Source organism: Lygodium microphyllum, unplaced genomic scaffold (genome assembly GCF_053477565.2).
Source record: "Lygodium microphyllum isolate KBCC unplaced genomic scaffold, Lygodium_microphyllum_v1.1.10 scaffold_36, whole genome shotgun sequence".
Lineage (NCBI taxonomy): Eukaryota > Viridiplantae > Streptophyta > Polypodiopsida > Schizaeales > Lygodiaceae > Lygodium > Lygodium microphyllum.
The window spans coordinates 895,103-911,210 of NW_028229519.1; positions in this window are offsets into that span (position 1 = coordinate 895,103).

A 16,108-nucleotide genomic window follows, 5' to 3' on the forward strand; every position below is an offset into this window, starting at 1 on the left:
AACTTTTGAACTAGCCAACTAACTTTTATTGCGTGGAAATCTTACATCAGAGGCTTGGAACATACTAAGAAGTCAATATAAAATGTGAAATTAAACAAGGATTGAGAACTTGGAAAATCAACTAGCAATAGAGAAGTTTGTTGAAGGAGAGACCATTGAAGCATTTATCCCTCAGATCAAGAATCCACATGACCAGATTAGCTAACATTGGGATATAAAAGAGTAGTGAGGAGCTAGCTCAAGGGTGTATTTGGATATATCCACCAAAGTTTGATGGATTGGTAACTTCCCTAAACACTTAGGTGAGACCCCCAAGCTATGATATTTGAGAAATTTTGACTACTACTAATGGAGGAGTTGAGACTTAAAGCCTGAGAATGTAATAGTAGTGGAGATACTGCATTCTCCACCAATGCGAAAGGCAAAGGTGGTTTTGCTACTAATGGTGACAAAAAGAAGAAGGATAGTAAGAAAAAGTTTCAAGAAGAGTGCTTCTACTACAAGAAGAAAGGACATGCAATTGCAAATTGTCGTGTCAAGAAGGTAGATTAAAAGAATGGAACCGTGAAGACTAAAGGGAAGGAGAAAGCCAATACGATTGAAGCAAAGTTGGAGTTACTCATAGATTGAGAAAGTGTGTTCCTCGGTGCAGGTAAAGATCAAACACTGACTCATGGGGATTGAGTGAGTGTCTTCACGATATTACCAACAAGAAAGTTCTATATAGTTCTATGAAGCCTTCTAATCCATCATTATGATGGTTGGGAATGATGCACAATGATTGAGGGCACAAGTACCATTTCATTTATTACTAAAAATGGTAAATTCAAGAATCTTTGAAATGTATTGTATGTTCTAGAGATTAAGAGAAATCTGCTTTATCAATTGGTTCTATAACTTATCTTGAACATAAGGTGAGGTTCTCTAAGACGTGTGCAGAAATTATCAACAGTGCTGGCAAAGTTATCAGCAAGGAGCAATAATGAACAACCTGTATGAGCTAAGTGCTCTTAGCCACTACTAGTGTGGGCATAAGTAAACTTTGGCATGAAAGATTTGGTCACATTGGTTTTGTAGTGCTAAAGGAGATGCATAAGCAAGGTATGGTTCCTCACCTACCTACAGTAACTAAAATGAAGGAGCCATGTGAAGCTTGTATGATGGGCAAGCAACAGATAAAGGCATTTCCACAAGAAATTAAGAATAGAGTGAAGGCTCCTCTAGATTTGGTGCATGCTAACTTGTGTAGTAAAATGCCTACAAAAGCCTTGGGAGGATCTTCTTGTTTTATATGATCATCAATGACTTCAATAGAAATATGTGGGTATACTTCCTTCGTGATAAGACTCAATATTTTGATAAGTTTAAAGAATGGCTAAAACTTGTTGAGAATCAAATAGGGCAAAGTGTGAAGAAGTTTAGAATAGATGGTGTTGGTGAGTTCAACTCAAAAAAGTTTGAAGAATTTTGCAAGAGCAAAGGGATTAAGTGTCAAATTTGATGATACCCCATACACAATAGCATTGTTAAACATCAAAATTGCACCATTGTGGAAATAGCAAGGTGCATGCTTAAGGGAAAGGGATTGCCTGACCAATTTTGGATAGAAGCTATTAATACTACAATCTACATTCTCAATCAAAGTTATACAAATGCTCTTAAGGAACAAAACTCCTCATGAAGCCTATTTTGGTAAGAAACCATCTATCTCACATTTTAAAACTTTTGGATGTGAATATTATGTACATGTTTCAAAGGATAAGAGAAATAAGTTAAATCCAAAAAGAAAAAAATGTATCTTCTTGGGTTATAGTGATGAGCAAAAGACTTACAAATTGTATGACCAAGAGCCAAAGGATGATCATAGCGAGCCATGATGCGGTGTTCAAGGAGCATGTAATATATCAAATTGATTAACATAAGGGGAAAATTTTTTTCCCCTATCCTCCCATCCACGACACGTCGTGCTGGAAGGGGGAAGGGGATAGGGAGCCAGCAAGCTCCTCGTTGGAGCTTGCTCAGCTCCATTGTCATGCATGGGGACACGTCGAGGGGGGAGGATTCCCTCCCCTCCCCTATATAAAGGAGGGAGTGCCGACAATCTGAGGGGTCGGGAGAGGTAAGAACGACCGTCGCCATATTGCCGAGCGAGTGGAGGAAGGAAGAAAGGGGGGAAGTTAGCTGGGCCTACGGGAGGCTCGCGAGGAGCTGCAGCCAGAAGGCGACACCCTGCGCCTGTGGGAAGAAGGACGCCATCTCGATGCCAGGCGGACTTTCACCTCCCGTCGTCGCCATCAGAAATCCCCCCCCCCATGTGGATCCTGATCGACCCCCACAGAAGCTTCAAGAAGCTTCTTAAAGCTTGTAAGGGGGGGGCTCCTTAAGCCCCCTTCCTATACTTAAAAATCCTTCCACCCCAGGTTTTCAAAACCCTCAAGCCCCCCTGCCTATACCCTTCACTTACCCTTTCACCCCCTCCCGGTTTTACACCCTTAAAAATCCTTTCACCCCGCCCTAGTCTTAAAACCTTTAACCCCTTCCCGTGGGCCATTAAACTCCCACATCCCTTGGCCTCGTAACCCGCAAATTTCCCTCCCCCCCCCCCCCCGGTGCCTAAATCTATAAGTCCCTTCTTGTGAGCCCGTATTTCACCCCCCCATATTCCTTTTAACACACCCCCTAAGCCCTTTCTAACCCCCGTGTCCCCTTTTCCTTACACACCCTTTTCCCTCTCCCCCCTACTATAAGCCTTCACCCTTCACCTTTCCCTCTCACTCCAGGTTAAAATCCAAAAAAAAAAACCTTTAGTACTCTAAAAATTCCCTTTCTATACCTTTTACCCCAAGCCCAAAGTTCTCCAAAGGTTCATGTGGTTGCGAAGCCACACTCACCCATAACCTTTTTGCCGTGTATATACCCTATAGGGCCTTCTTAGGCTTTATAAACCTTTCCCTCTCCGAAGAAGCTAAGAACCTAAAGGTCTTATTATCCCTTCTCGTGGTCAATCATTTAAATGGCTCCTTGCCTCGAAAGAGAGACGGTGGAAATCCAAAAAGGAGAGTAAAATCCGCCTTCACATCCGAAGGATTTCAACTGCGATGCCGCCTAAGAAAGTCCAAGGAGTAGCTGTGGGAGGGTCATCTCCCGATATCCATGTGGATATCTCACCCCAAAACTAGGTTTTTCCTTCTTGGTTTTATATCGGTTTTAATTTAATCATGCAAGATGAATTGTTTGGGATAAGATATATTTTGTCCTAGTTATTTACGATGAAGGAGTTTAGTTTAATTCAACATGAAAAAATGATAATATAATTAACATAGTTTCCTTCAAATAGCATCATGCTTTGAAATGAATTACGAGCAAGATTATCTACCTATTATATTAGTATATTTTGGTTAAATCTTGAAGGTATAAAAACTACATCTTGCACATTAACCCCTATTCTTTTTTTGCAACGAATCATCATAGAAGGTGAAATTCATGAAAGGTTTCTTACATTGCTTGAACTCTAGGAAGTTATCATTGTCAAGATTGTGGGAGAGAAGGAAGGAGTCTCACTTGTAGCTTTCTTGCTTACACAATGGGGGAATACACACAAAGGTGGAGGCTGAAAATAGTTTTCATCTTCTTAGTTGTGTAAGCCAAAAAGAAGTCAAGTACAAAGAAATAGAAGAACCCTATATATGGGTCTCAAACCAAACTCAACTAACTAAGCTGGCATACCAACTGAGCCACGAACTAGAGTAGATAAGGATAGCTGTTATGTAGCTATTATTCACGGGCGGTGTACCAACCGCATTTGCAACTAACAAGTCGGTGACATAAATGCACAACGGTCACCCTAGCATATCACGAATGGAGCTCGATATCTCAACAATCATTGCTAACTGCATATCTTAGCAAGGAAAAGATTGTTATTTGGCATGAGTTTCATTTGCAAGGAAAAAAGGAAGATTAATTGAATTTACCTAACCTCGAAGCAATAAATTTTAGGATTGAAAAATCAATTTTCACAAGGATAACAAATCGTGCCGAGGTGATCTCAATATTACCTTCTAAAAGTTAACCGAATTAATGTAAACCTAGAAATACCTATGCTGCGAAATATGTCTTGGGGAATGATTTAAAAACCAAGAAACATTTATACCTTAAACACTTGACTACCCTCCCTGATTGTAGGGTCAATAAATCGTAAATAAATTAAGAACTAGGGTTTGTCCCTGAGGTTCTTAAAAAGAGATCCTAGGTCTGACAAACGTCAGCTTAAAGAAACTAAAACGGATTGTTTCATCGTATATTACGATGCAGAACTTGCGCAGCAAGTACGAAGTCATATAGTCTTGTGATTGATTCACAAGAAGAAAGGTTAAATACCCTCAACAAGGATGGCGGATCCTTACGCAAGTCATCTTGCAAAAGGATGTATTCTTTGATATCCTTCTAAATAAGGAGGGTTAAAAACCGGGAACTAAACTATCCAATGTACTTTAGGGCTGATCAAGTTGGGTTAATAGGGTACGCACTAACCCAGAATATAAGGGATCTTGCCAAGTTGCAAGACATCCTGGAAGGAGTGCTGATGCATTCAAAAGGAAAGAATCATTCCTTAACAGTTTGCCAACAACAAGATCGGTTAATGAAAGTGTTTGTGCTTGCTAGAGATTTTAGAGCACTGTTTAATTTATGAATTACAAGTTAAATGAATATCTATACTTCAGGTTGAAGGTCTGAAGGGAGAGGCAGCTTCAGTTACCCCCGACTGCCTGCCTGACCCTAACCAAGGGGATTGTTGACTGCGCCGGGAACGTGGACCGAACCCACCACAAGAGGTCTCTCTGTTGAGCTCTACTTGGAGCAGGAGGATGCTTGGGCGCCAGGGGGGGCTCTGGCCGTAAATCCCTCGCCTTCCGGGTCCTGCACAAGAGGCTAACGTGACTTGGGATTGGATCTCGAGGCCCGCATACTAGTCTACAGGCAGAAGCTTGGATTAGTGATCCCTGTGGATTACTGGATAGCCTTCGGGTGAATTATGGACAAGCCTACGGGCGGAACTCCTTGTATTTCAAAGATAAATATGATGATATGTTAATAAAGAACTTGTTTGATATTGTTTTTCTATATCACGTGATAAGATTACGTGAAGGAACCAGTGCTTAACGGTTTAATTAAAGAAGCTGATTATTACATGTCCAAATTAATGTGTTAGATAATTACATAACTAAAACAAATCGAGAAAAGTGCGGAGGATGGGCCACGGGTCCGCGTCCTACGGTTGGGTGGTCCCGTTAGCCGGGAACTTTTCTCAAATCTTGAAGAACAGCGGGATGATCGTCAAAGGACACGAACAACAAAAGCGTTGACCTAGAGTTATGTCTTACCCGATTTAAGTTGTTTTAGGGGAACGGAATGGAACTATGCCTTATGGAAAAGAGGTTGAGCTTTGCATCCCTCTCGTTTCCCATTCTCCTTGAACCAAGTGCAGCGTGAATCCGCTTCGGACCTGGCGTTTCTATGTAAAGTAGTTCGCTTGGGTCCGACGCTAGTTGCTATTAGGTAATGACCAATCAAAAAAACCCTAATTTCGGTCGATCCTAAGTGGGAATAGCCAGGATACTTCCGCTACGTGGCAGATGCATGAAGACCTAGATCGCAAATCCCGTAACATTCCATGGGAGTGTCGGGCAGAGCTTTCTAGACATCCTTTCCGATGGACTGCTAAGACGTATCCTGGATGATACTAGTGGACACGTTATAGAGCAACCACATACAATGGAGGAGAAGAATATAAGTTCTTCCACTTTATCATCTAGCAAAGAAGTAGTCCACTGTGAACCTATCCCAAGAGCTATCTCTACTCTCGAGGAGAAGGAAGCATGATCTTTGAATGATGAGGACAAAGTTCACCAACCTACAATCATGCCACTGGAAAAGCCATTGCCACGATGGGTGAAGCAACTCTATGATTGCAACATTACTATGCATATCACAATTGAGAAAAAGGTAGATGGACCAAGGAGGTCACTAAGAATAGAGAAGCAAAGAAAGGCTTCTACTCACTCAATATAGCCTTGGCTAAGATTATGAGAAGTAAGGGAGCCAATAGACTTGGAAGAAGCACTTTTTGATCTAGCATGGAGAGCAGCTATGCAAGCTCAGTATGATAGCATAATGAAGAATGACAGTTGGGAGCTAGTGGATTAGCCAAAAAAGAGAAATAAGAGGAAGATTATTTGCACGAAGTGGGTCTGGAAGATAAAGTACAAGGCTGATAGTAGCTTAGAAAAGTACAAAGCTAGATTAGTTGAACAGGGAATTTCACAGGTTTAACTTTCAAGAATCATTTGTCCCCACTACTAGAACAACCACTATTCGCATAGTACTTGCAGTGGCTACTCATAAGAAGTGGCTAGTTTACCAAATGGATGTCAAATCAACATTCTTGAATGATGATCTCAAGGAGGAGGTTTATGTGGCCCAACCACCAGGGTTTGAGGCCCCCATTCTGAGAACAAAGTTTGTAAGCCAAAGAACGCATTGTATGGGGGGTTGAAGCCCATAGAGCATGGTACTAGTAGCAGATAGATAATCTAGGTTTCAAAAGATGTTCCTTGGATGCTAGCTTGTATGCTTTAAGGGATAGTGAAAAGTTTGTAATGATTTTCCTATACGGACAACCTTCTTATTATATGTGACTATGAAGATATGATCCATCAGACTTAAAAGGCTTTAAGCTTTGAGTTTGAAATGACAGACTTGGGCTTATTGCACTATTGTTTGGGGATTTAAGTCTATGGAAAAATCTTCATCTCTCAAAAGAAGTATGCGTGGGAGATCTTAAAAGCGTTTGGCATGATCAAGTGAAAGGATATAGATGCACCTATGGAGGTCAATGTGAAGTTATCCATTGAAGATACATCAGCACTAGCAGATATTGGAAGGTACATGATGTTGGTTATTGGCAACCTCATCTATTTTTGTAACACTAGGCCATATATCAATTTTTCTATTAGGGTTTTGAGCAAGCTCTCAAACAAACCCTAAGAAAGTCATTAGAAAGCTAGGATGTGGGTGCTCGTATACTTGAAGGAAACTCTTGACTATGGTATCACATATAGTTCTGAAAGTGCTCTTATGGGAAATTGTGACTCAGATTGGGTAGGTGATAGTGATTCCAAGAATTTGGTTTCTAGATATTTTGTTTCTCTTTAGGTTCAGGAATCTTCTCTTGGATCAGTAAGAAGCAATCAACTATGGCATTGTCTTCTATTGATGAAGAGCTGCTAAAGCAGAGTACAAGGTAGCTTGCTTTGTTGGATATGAAGCAGTATGGTTAAGGAGGATCCTATGGAACATGGAAGTATCAGATGAAGATCCAATAGTGCTAAGAGATGTGATAATCAGAGTTGCATTTCCATCGCCAAAAATCCAATTTTTCATGCACACACCAAACACATTGAGATCCAGTATCAATGTACATGACTTGATCAAGGATGGGATACTAGACTTGGTCTACTATCCAACTGAGGAGAATGGAGTATATATCTTCACCAAATCTCTTACAAAAGATCTGCTTCAAATTCATCTTTAGAGACTCAACATTGGGATGAGAATGTAGTTTGACATTGAGAGGGGGTGTTAGATATGCTCAATGCCCCACCCTTGTAAGGTGCCACCAATGATCCATGATACTCAAAGTTGTAAGGCCCCCATTATGAGGAGAATATATGTGTGAGCATAGACATTGGGTGGGTCTTGACTTGTATATCATCAAATAAGATCTATGTGATGAGATGGAAAAAAGGTGATATTTGTGGATCTAGCATTTGGGTCAGATAGAGTTGTTATGTTGGTAGCAACTTCAAGCACGAGGCATCGAGTTGTTGGATGTGGGAGTTTTCAAAGGCCCCTCTTTTGGGTTTTGAGGGCCACGAAGTAGCCCCTGGTTGGGGGGTCTCAAGGGAGTCAATAGTCCCCCTTAACAATGGTCTAGGGGCGATTCCCCCAGCCCAACAAGAAAGGGATATTCCCTAGCCATCTAGGGAAGGTTCATAATATGGTTAGACATGCCGACGAGAATACCTTCTCGTTCTCTAAAAGGAAGATCCCTCTTAAGACATTGTGAATCTATCTTTACCCAATGAGAGTTCTTCTAGCCACCCTAAGCTCTTTGCTTATCATCTATCTGGATCGCCATCTAAGCTTCACATGGAAGCACATGGGTGGATAGATCCATCTTTGCATTAGTTCATTTGAAATTAAAGAAGCCTTTTTTCACCTCATATTTGCTGTGTGTTCTCTACTCCTTGCTCAGATTTTGTCTACTATGCCATGTATTTTTTACGATATCTAAACAAGCATCACTAATTACATATACCTCAAGTATGAAGAAAATTCTTTACATAGGCTATAACTAGCCAATAAACCCATTATACCAACAATGTATCAGTTATGAGCTGAGCATTCACTACTCAAAGGACCTCATATGGGATCTCAAAATGCCCAAGCATCATCCGGGCACCAATGGATGTTACCATGAGCTTCAACACATGAAATACATATCGTTCCTATATCTATGACAGAACCCTGCCTATGTACTTAGCTAGCTAATCTTCAAGTCCTCAAGATATATGCTTGCATTACCAAATCAATGCTAAGCATCTTTGCAACGTTTAAGTGTGGTAACTAGGCACCAACTCTAAGCACTTTGCACAAGAAAAACAAGCACAATTTCTCCTTTTTCCACACTTGTTTGAATTGTATACTTTTGAGCTGCTATTGTGGTTGATGTATCTTGAGCACTCAATAATACTAAGAAAATCCACACAATGGCCAAGATTTCTACTCAATATGGAGTGCAATAACCACACATAACCTAGTATCCATTGACATTTAAAAAATAGGCACAACAAGTCCTCATCCATATTGATGCAATGCTATGATTGCTAGTAACAAAATATGCAACCCAATGCTCCAGTACATGCCAATGGAACACCTCTTGAAGCCTCAATAGGCTCTATCAACTTTGAAGAAGATATTCTTCAAATATATACCTTTGAAGTTGAGCAATGGTTGCTAGCCCTTCTAAATAGTTCTTCACACTTTGCAAACCACTTCTAGCTTCTCATTCCAACTCCATAGCTCAGATCTCTAACTTTGATACCGTGTTTAAAGAGAGAGGAAGAGATAGATGAAGATAGGCGCCATTGAATTGAGAGAAATTTACTCTCTCTTCTTCCATTCATTCACTCATTATCACAAAAGTACACAACCTAAGTCACTCATGACAATATAAGTAACAAGTCAACTAACTAAAACAGCTAAGTTTGATCAACTCATTATCACGACACACAAGATGGTGATAGCTAGCTACAGTTGTACAACTAGGTTAGTGTAGATATTGAACTTGAATCTCAACAATAAGGACTCAATCCCAAAGGAGTACATCGGTCATCTTTGTTGATGTGGTCATCTTCCACAACAAATGCTCACCAAAGAGATCGGTGAGATACTCCTTTGCCATTGTCTACAAGGCATGAATTGCTACAGCAGTCAACTTCCATGGTATTGGACCATCTATCACTTGATCCCAAAACCTACCCAGATTTTTTGGTGCAAACCCTACAAGATCTTTTGAAAACCTTTCGGGATGGCGCCTTGGGGATTAGAAGCTCATATCCATACTATAATCACTTAATCTCTCATAGGCTACACTACCCAGTCTCCACATTCTCTTTTTCTTTTGGAGTTTTGTATGGAGTCTCATGGGATGTTTCACCTATTATAGCTAGTGCCCCAAGGGGCATTATTTGAAAGATCTTAATGGGTTATGGTGAGTGGTTTGCTTGGTGCATGCCATGCAAGCCTAAGAAGCAAAGAATGGAGAAGAGGAGGAAGCTAAGGAGAAAAGAGTGATAGTGATAGATGAAAATGAGAAAAAGATTGAATGTTTAACCCTTTAAAATTCTAAAACCAACTATATATATTGTCACATGCATGATTTACCATATGATTATAAAGCAATCATCTTTTATCGGAATGTTATGAAACTTAATGTGCACACTCATTAATGCCCAAGATCACGAAAAAAAAATTGTGCAAAAAAAAAGCTAAGAAGGCCGTGGTCTAAAGCTTGGGGGCTCAGTCATGAATATATGTATATACCACATGAGTTCAAAATAAGGGGTTTTAGAAACACCATTTTTTTATATACAAAAGGGTATCATATAAAGGGGTTACTTACAAATTGAATTAAAAATGGTTGTATTTTATTCAAGTAAAATTCATAGATAATGATATTTATAAGTAGGCCTTGAACGCTCGTCAAACACACACACACACACAGAGTGAATCTCCCAAGTTCTAAAAGTGTGGTGTTTGAGGCCATTTTCCTACCATAATTTGGACCAATGCCTTCTTGGCTTTTTTTTTTTGCACAAAAAAGTGTGCTCTTGGGCACCGGGTATGCATATTGTGTTTTATCACATTCCAATATGATGTGTATTTTAAAAACTATCTTATTTAAAATCATGGATAGGTCATGTAAAAAATTGCACGGCGCAACGAACAAAATCTAAGAAAGAGATAGAGATAGAGAGTACACAACAAATAAGAGGAGAATTGAAATTTTTCTTTAGCTCCAAACAATTGATACAAAGATGCCTCCGTCCACCCATGCGCTTCCATTGTGAAGCTTAGATGGTGATTTAGACAGAAGATAGGTGAAGAGCTTGAGGCTAGCTAGAACAACTCTGACTGGATGAAAGATAGATGATCGATGGTTGTGAAGCGGTTTAGCTTTTATAGCCCGCGAAGGCGGTTAGGTCAGCTTGACCGACCTACCATATGAGCCTCCACTAGTTGGCCAAGGAGTATTCCATGGGATATTCCCTTTACGATCGGGCCAAGGGCACTGTCCCCGAACCCCCACCAAGGGCCACTTTCGTGGCCTTTGGACCCCAAAATAGGGGCCCCTTTTAACTCCTTTACCCCGCAACTTGATGCAATGTGCCTCGAGTTGCTACTAGCTTAACTACTCACTCCAACCCAAAGATTAGACTCACAATGGTCACCTTTTTGCCATCCGGTCACACAAACCTCATCTAATATACAAGTTAGGACTCAACCAATATCCAGGCTCACATTTGGCTTCTCCTCATAATAGGGTCCTTACAACTTTGAGCACCATGGATCATTGGTGGCACCTTATGAAGGTGGGGTATTGAGCATATCTAACACCTCCCCTCAATGTCTACCTGTAGGTGAACTATCTCCTCGGCCCAATGCCGAGTCTCTGAAGATGAACTTGAAGTAGATCCTTTGTAAGTGCTTTGGTGAAGATATCCGCTCCATTCTCCTCTGTTGGATAGTAGAAGAGTTCCGCTATCCATCCTCCATCAAATCACACACATAGTGATACTGGATCTCTATATGTTTGGTGCGCACATGAAACACTAGGTTTTTGGCAATGGCGATGCAACTCTGATTTTCACATCTCAACATAGTTGGTTCTTCATCCTACGCTCCCATATGCCATAGGATCCTTCTCAACCATACTCCTTCACATGCAGTAAAACAAGCTGCCTTGTACTCTAGCTCAATAGAAGACAATGCCACTATTGGTTGCTTCTTACTAATCCAAGAGAAAATTCATGAACCCAAAGAGAAACAATAACCAAAAATTGATTTCATGGAATCACTATCTCCTGCCCAATCTGAGTCACAATTTCCCACAAGAGAAATTCCGGAACTGTATGTGATATCATAGTCAAGAGTTTCCTTCAAGTATCTAAGCATCCGCATCCCACCCTTCCAATGACTCTCATGAGGTTTGTTTGAGAACCTACTCAAAACACCAATAGCAAAATTGATATATGGTCTGGTGTTACACAAGTAGATCAGACTACCAACCATCCTCCTATACCTCCCAATGTCCGCTACTACCGATGTATCCTCAATGAATAACTTTGTGTTCACCTCCATAGGTGTAGCTATCTCCTTGCACTCGGTCATACCAAATGCCTTCAAGATCTCCCATGCATACTTCTTCTGAGAGATGAAGATCTTTAGACTTCAATTCCCAAACAATAGTGCAACAAGCCCAAGTCTATCATTTCAAACTCAGAACTCAAAGTCTTTCGAGTTTGGTTGATCATATATTCATAGTTACTTGTAATAAGAAGGTCATACACATATAGGACAATCACTACAGAATTTTCACCATCCTTGTAAACATATAACTTAGCATCTGAGGCACATCTTTTGAAGTTTAAGCTTAAAAAGAACTTATCTATCCGCTGGTATCACCATGCTCTGGGGGCTTGTTTCAGCCCATACAATGCCTTCTTTAGCTTACACAATTTATTCTCAGAATGGGGGGCCTCAAACCCTGGTGGTTGAGCCACATACACCTCCTCCTTGAGGTCACCATTTAAGAACACTAACTTAACATCCATTTGGTAAACTGGCCACTACTTGTGGGCAGCCACTGCAAGTATTGCAAATAGTGGTCATTCTGGCAATTGGGGCAAATGACTCTTGAAAATTAAACACTTCAACCTATGAAAATCTATGTGCAACCAATCTAGCTTTTTACTTTTCTAAGGTACCATCAGCCTTGTACTTTACCTTCCACATCCACTTGGTGCCAATAACCTTCCGCTTTTTTGGGTGATCCACTAGCTCCCAAGTGTCATTCTTCATTATGTTGTCATACTCGGCTTGCATAGCTACCTTCCATGCTAGATCTGCAAGTGCTTCTTCTAGTTCAATTGGATCCTTTACTTCTCTCATAATCTCAGCCATCAATGTCAAGAATCGTGTGGTGGGGGGACTTGCTCAAGATACTGCGCCGAACACACACAAAATGCACAAGGAGAAGCTCACTCAAGAGACAAGAAGAGAGATGGAGGCCAAAACGTTTTCTTGCTGGTTTCTTCTTTTTCTTCCACACACTTTATAATGTACACAAAGTATAGATAAGATACAACTCAAAGAAAAGTGACCTACTAAGTAAAACAATGCATAACCGACTACACTAGTCGACTGGCGCTATAACTATGCCAGCTTGTAAAAAGGTGTAACAACCTGAATATAATAAGTAATGAGTCAGTGGCTATGTGAGAGTCATAATGACCACCGACGTGCTAACTGTAGATGTGTGGACCCATCTAACCAGGTGGTCCATCATCAATGTCCGCATGTGTTGAGCTTGTCATCTCAACACTCCCCCTCAAGCTCAACTGCATCTTTGCAACTCCAAGTAAGCTTCAAAAATTTTGAAGCTTCTCTATACCCAATGCCTTCGTGAAGATGTCAGCTATCTGATCCTGTGTGCTGACGTACACCAAGTCAATCTCACCTGCTAGTACCTTCTCTCTCACAAAGTGGTAGTGTATCTCAATATGTTTTGCCCTGGCATGGAGCACAGGGTTCCTAGCCAACTGTATACTACTCATGTTGTCACAATAAATGACAACTGGACCTTCCACATGCACATCTAAATCAGCCAATAACTTTTGTAGCCATACTACCTCACATGCTGCAATAGTAGCACCTCTATACTCAGCCTCTGTACTCGACAAAGAAACTTTAGATCGCTTTTTGCTGCTCCAAGCAACTACTGCACTACCAAGAGAGAACATGTATCCGCTGGTAGATCTTCTATCAGACATACTACCAGCCCAATCTACATCTGTGTATCCAAACACCTATACATATATACCTGCCTCATAAAAAAGTCCATAATGTAATGTGGACTTCACATATCTCAATATGCATCTGACTGCATCCAAATGTGGCTTTCTAGGTACTTGCATAAACTGACTCACAAGACCAACAGCGTAGCTCAGGTCTGGCCTTATAATGGTCATGTAGATCAAACTCCCCACTATCCTCCTGAACATAGTAGGGTCTTCTATCTCATCCCCAACATCAGCACTCAACTTTACATTCTGCTCCAATGGGACTGTAAGTGGTTTGCATGCTGTCATACCATACTTGGACAACATATCCAAGCCATATTGTCTTTGGGACAGCCATATACCATCATCACATCCGATCACCTCAATGCCAAGAAAGTACCTTAGCTCACCTAAATCCTTCATCTCAAACTTCTTCTTCAAAAAATCCTTGACTTCAGCAATCCCACTATTACTATCACCTGTAATAATCAAGTCATCCACATAGATGACTATGATGACCAAACCTACATCTCCCTTTCTCACATAAAGTGAGTGATCAGCATCAGAAACATAAAAGCCAAAATTGACAAGATACTTTGTGATCTTGTCAGGCCATGCTCTAGGTGCTTGCTTGAGCCCATAAAGCGCCTTCTTCAACCTGCACACATACGTGGGATACTTAAAATCTTCATAACCTGTTGGTTGATCCATATACACTTCTTTCTTCAAATCACCATGCAATAAGGCATTCTTTACATCCATTTGCTGCAATCTCCAACCTTTGGCTGCTGCCAAAGAAATCACACATCTAACAATTGCCATCCTAGCAACTGGACTGAAGGTTTCTTCATAATCTATGCCATATGTCTGGGCATAGCCTTTTGCAAGTAGCCTAGCTTTGTACCTATTAATAGAACCATTTACATTGTGCTTAATCTTATAAAACCACTTACATCTAATAGCTTTATTGCCCTTCATCAATGATACTAGATTCCAAGTCTTATTGGCCTCTAATGCAGCCATCTCCTCATCCATTGCTACATCCCAATGAGCATAACCAACAGTCTCCTCAAAGCAAGTGGGCTCAACATCCTCAACTAGTTTCACCATATAAGCATAAATGGTGAGCTGCATAACCTTCAAAACCAAATCTTTTAACAGGGTATCTGACCCTGCTAGATCTGCGTACCACCGGATCACTCAATGGAGCCTTTACATTACTATGAGCTCTATGTACACCTGGTGTCCTGACAGAAGGAATACCAATCTCATCATCCAAGCTCTCTAAGCCACTAGAGTCTCCATCAAGAACTGCATCAATGCCATCTGACACTTTATTCTTTCCTTTGTCTTTAGCTATAGTGCTACTAGATGCACCTAAAGATGTAGAGCTACTCATTAGTCTCCCAGACCACCATGGACTACTAGATGATGTCTCTGGTCCACTAAGAGTCCGTGATTCTTGCTTTTCAGCCTGCACAAGAGTGTCATGATCATCATCATCATCCAATGCATCACCACTAGATGCATACCAACTGCTCATTTCATCATCAAAGATGACATCCCTGCTCACTCTGAACTTACATGTGACAAGGTTATAACAGTGATACCCTTTATGCTCCAAAGAGTATCCAATAAAGACACATTTTTTTGTCTTTGGATCAAGCTTCTTCCGTAGCTCATCTAGCACATGAACATATGCAATAAAGCCAAATACCTTCAAGTGCGATAAATCAAGCTTCTTGCTAGTAAATCATTCTTCAGGAGTCATCCCATGAATTGCAGCCATGGGAGTTCTGTTCATAATATAAACAGCAATATGAACAGCCTCAGACCAAAAATGCTTAGGCGTATTCTTTTCAGCCATCAAGGCGCATGCAACTTCTGCAATATGCCTGTTTTTCCTTTCTGCAACACCATTTTGCTGTGGGGTATACCTGCATGTGAACTGTCTCTTTATCCCATGAGACCTCACAAAATCACTGAACTCATTCAAGAGGTACTCTCCCCCTCCATCTAACCTCAAGCACTTTACTTTCAAGCCTGTTTCTCTTTCAACTACAGTCTTGAAAGTTCTAAAGTGCTCAAATGCTTCACTCTTTTCCTTCATAAAATATACCCACAGCTTTCTAGAACAATCATCAATGAATGTGACAAAGTATGAATTACCTCCAAGAGATACATTTTGTGTAGGCCCCCAAATGTCTGTATGCACAACATCAAGGATATTTCTTCTTACATCTCTATCATGTGAAAAGGGTTATCTTGCCTGCTTACCAAACTAACATGCTTCGCATACCTTATGAAATTCTGCAACTCTAAATGTAGGCAAACCTGTAACCAATCCTTTGGACTACATTAATTTCAGTCTTTGTACATTTGCATGTCCAATGCGGTTGTGTGATATTTCAATATCTGCAACAACA